The sequence below is a fragment of the Gracilinanus agilis genome, chromosome 2 (assembly GCF_016433145.1).
Source record: "Gracilinanus agilis isolate LMUSP501 chromosome 2, AgileGrace, whole genome shotgun sequence".
NCBI lineage: Eukaryota > Metazoa > Chordata > Mammalia > Didelphimorphia > Didelphidae > Gracilinanus > Gracilinanus agilis.
The window spans coordinates 694,504,604-694,508,909 of record NC_058131.1 but is presented as its reverse complement, the minus strand read 5'-3'; the positions used below and the strand labels follow the sequence as shown (position 1 = coordinate 694,508,909).

The window sequence follows — 4,306 nt, the reverse complement described above, 5'->3', positions numbered from 1 at the left end:
TCTTTCTAACTCTCAAGCCCAGCTTTCTCTCCACAAGGCTACACAGCACTCCCATTATTCCAACCCCAAACAGAAGACCCCTGCTAGAAGCCAGGCAGCCGAAATAGTTATCTTGAGAGGTGTGACAGTTTAGCCTAGAAAGAGAGTCAGAGAGTGGATTTCTGGAAACTGTTTTGAGAAGTTTCTGGAAATCATTATTTTTTTTTATACTTTTCTCTCTCAGTAATATAAATGCTGGTAATATTTACATTTCAAACCTAAACAGAAAAGAGCTCAAGGTTATACCAGTTATATAAAAGTTGGCACACAAAATGTATTTCTACATGTTGATTATAACTAGTCTAAACAGTCTTCAAGGCTACCAAAACACCCTACTTTATCTAAGTTTTATTTTAATAAAAAGACGCTTCAACATATTTCAAAAGTATGAGAACGTTTAAGTTCCTTGGGTTAAAATCAGCATGAGAAAGCCATTCAGTGAGAATATTTTGTTTTGAAATGCCATGCTGTGTCCTTCAGACTTGAGACAGAGAGAAAAGATTAAAGCAGCTTCTACTATTTTACTGAGGGTATGGTATGAACTATTAACTCATTAAATGTTGGCTTATTATAATTAAGGGATCTCTATAAATGGAATTTTATTAGGGGGTTTTATATCTATACTACAAAACTTGAGGCTATCTTAAAAATATAGATTATAATAATTCCAATAATAAAATGTTTTGGTCAAAAGAGTCACACAGAGGGGTTTGATTGGGTAATCCATCCATCCTGTGGCCCTATTTTCAGGCCACAAGAATAAAAACAGGGTCTAGATTGATTTTGATGGGACCCTGATAAAGATCCTATTTCTCTGAGGGGCTCTCAGCAGAGCCCCCCAAGAAATCATCAGCAACACTTACACTTATAAACATACCAGCAACCTTTATTTCTGATCAATCTTAGAACAAGAAAAATAGTGACCTTTGAATGAGTAGGAAAGTGAGAGAAAAAAAGGCCTCTCTTTCCAGCCCAGGCAGGAGGGGAGAGGAGACTGCTGAGGAGGATGGTGAGGGATGGGGAAGAGAGAGGTTGTGGAGGAGGGTGGATGGGCATCTTCTCTGGGCTGGTCACTTGGAGTCATTCCTTCTCAAAGGGAAAAATGAAAATCTAAAAAGCTTGGGTGGAGAAATGCTTAGGAGATGCAGCCAGGGGCTCCTAGGGAGATTCTGGTGTAGGCAGTGGCTCACATTACCTTGCAAGGTTTGAACCTGCAGTCCTGGTCACGCTCAGCATCTCAGCAGTGCTTGAGCTCCTGGAAGCTGAAGCGGCGAACCTCTCCCACCAGCTCCTGACAGGTGTGCTCCACACCAGACCTGGTCTTGGCCGATGTCTCCACAAAGGGCACCTTGAAGGTCTTGGCTCCCTCCTGGCCCAGCTCCCGGGTCACCAGTTTTGTTGGTCTTGTTGGGCACCAGGACCAGGGGAACATGGTCGATGTCTGATCCTGCACAGCTGGTCCCAGATGTTGACATCCATAAAGGAATTGGTGTCATCCACAGCATAGATGCAGAGGAAGCCCTACCAGAGGTGCATGAACCCCTGAGTGAGGGACTGGCACTCCTTGTTGCCTGTGGTGTCCAGGATGTCCAGCTGGCAGGGCTCCCCGTCCACCATCAGCTGGATGCTGTAGGAGTCTTTGATGGGGTCCGCTGGGGACAAAGCAGTTCTCGACCAGCTGGATGGTCAATGCGTTCTTGCCCACTTCACAGCTGCCTATCACCACCAATTTGTACAGCATTGTGTCTCAGCACCTGTCTGGTCACCAGTGGGAAGGGCAAGAATGGCAGAGGAAGGGCCTATGAGAGCAGGAGGGACCCCAGCGACCCCCCTCCCCTCCCCTTCCCCAGGGGCTGTCCAGATGGCCTCCTTACCCTGGGGCTGAGCAGGACAAGGCTAATTCTCTCCTATAAGGGGCAGCCCTTCAGAGACCCTAAGGTCAGAACCAATTGTATTCATGAAGCATCATCACCCCCAGCTTGGGTAGTTCTGAGGGAAGACAGTGAGGTGTGTGTGAGTGGGGGCAATTGTCTCTGCCCTTGGGCATCCTCACTAAACAGGCTCTTTCCACCCATTCGGTTGGGGGCTCCCCATCTACCCTGTCTGAGACAAGAGATCCCTAAATTGTGGCTGACTAGCCAGTTCTTGAGGGGGACCCCACCTCTCAAAGGCCTCCTTTTTCAGGCCAAGGCCAGGATCCCCAAGAGCCAAGGGCCATCTTGGGCTCCAGAGTGCTGCCCTGGGTGTCTGTGGATCCTGGCTTTGTGTTAGCCCTTAGCATCCTTTCCTAGGGTAGAAGGCCTCGAGGCTCTGCAATGCCCCTTTCTCCTTGTTCCCAGAAGAACTTCCCCAGCTGGAGGGCAGCTCCCAAGCAACCCAGGGTCATCTCTTCCAGGCTGGACACACTTCTCCTTTAGAGACTTCTCCAAGTGGCCCCAGGCCTCTTGTGCTCCTCAAGTTAATGTGATCCAAGATGGATTAATCAAAATGAGGCTAGCAGTCCACTGACCCCTGAGGCATTTCCCTCAGAAGCGCCTGCTCCCCCTGCCTCTACTTACCTTTTCCGAAGTGCAGATGGGACTGGCCTAGAAGGTTCACCATCAGCCGTCAGAAGGTGCAGATTGACAAAGAGCTCAGGGACAAGAGGGGCGCTGGGAGGGTGGGCTGACCCCGTCCCCGGCCACTCTGAGGGTGGCCCAACCTCTGGGAAACCTGCTCCCTCATGTCACCATGCCCCAGCCTCCAGGAGCCTTCAGTCTGCCCTGCGGGGCAAAGTGGAGGGCAGGGCTAGGTGGGGGCTGCTGCAGGTGGGTTCTGCTGCTGGGGGGAGGGGAATGGAATGTCATGAATCCACTTGGGCAACAATGTAGCCAGTCGTGTAACCCTCACCCTAAATTTGCCTTTCCGGAATGGGAGGAAGCAAAACCTGGAGCACCAGCTGTCTTGGAATTAGGGTCCCGCTGTGCCCATTGTGCTGAACCCCCCCACCTTGTGAGCCCCTGGTCCTAACTGCTGGGCATCCCTGGGTGCATTTGTGGGTCGGGACGAATTTAGGGTTAGGGTTAGAAATTGGGACGAATTTAGGGTTAGGATTTAGGTTTAGAAATCTGACGAATTTAGGGTTTCGGTTAGAAATCGGGACAAATTTAGGGTTAGGGTTAGAAATCGGGTTAGGATTAGGGTTAGGGTTAGAAATCGGATTTAGAGTTAGGGTTAGGGTTAGGATGGTTAGAAATCGGGACAAATTTAGGGTTAGGGTTAGGGTTAGTGCTAGACACTTCCCTGAATTTAAAACAAATACATTTTGCTGTCAATGAATGTTATCGACTCAAGGTCTCTTTGTAGGATTTGGCAGAAGACCGAAGCTGAATCTGAGAATCCCTGGGGCAAACGAGTCCAATAGATTGATTTACCTTCCCATGAGAAAGCGAACAGCTTCTGGCTGTCTCTGTGCAGGGGAACAGAGAAGTACGCAGAGCTCAGGTCCAGAACAGTAAACCAAGCAGCTTCAGGTGGAATGGCTGCAATGGTTTATGATGGACTTGGTACCACTGATAGGTCTTTTGTACATGGTTGTTTATTGCTCTGAGATCTTGTACTAAACGCCATTGAGTCTTCCCATCAGGAGATAATTTTGCTTTCTTTACTGGCATGATTGGTGTATTGTATTGTGAAAAGCCATATTTTAATATACCCTACTTCAATAAACTCTATGATGGGTTTCACTCCTTCTATCTTGACTAAGTCTGAGCTGAGGAATTCTTGGAGGTAAGCCTTCTTTAATCTCTATCTTTACTGGTTCCACTGACAATATCTTGCCCACCTCATTTGAATTTTTAGCCCACACATAATCTGGAATATCTGGAACCTCATAGATGTTATCAGTTGATTGGTATGATGGTTCCTCACTACATGTGTCTAAAAATAAAATGGGATGGTGTTTCAGAGATCTCTTGGGTATGTGTAAATAAATTTGTCCATCCGGTTGACATTGGATGGTTGCGGCCAATTTGCATAGAAGATCTCTTCCCACGAGGTTTGAAGGACATGACGGCATCAATAGGAAGGTGTGTTCAAGAGTTAGAGGTCCAAATTTTAGCATTTTAACTTTTAGCTTCAGGCCTTGTTGTGCTACCCCCAGAAGCTCCTCTTACTCTTAAACTGCCTTGAAATTGACATCCTTCAGGTGGTTCTCGTAGTACGGAACAAATTGCGCCAGCATCCAGTAGCCCCTCATAGTGTACCCCCCCCCATTTCTAGGGTAACT

At 47.6% G+C, this 4,306-nt stretch overlaps 1 pseudogene; it reads right to left on the bottom strand.

Moving 5' to 3' along the window:
* Window positions 1-1,225: 1,225 nt before the first annotated feature.
* Window positions 1,226-1,780, bottom strand: LOC123236515 (annotated as a pseudogene).
* Between the last annotated feature and the right edge of the window lie 2,526 nt (window positions 1,781-4,306).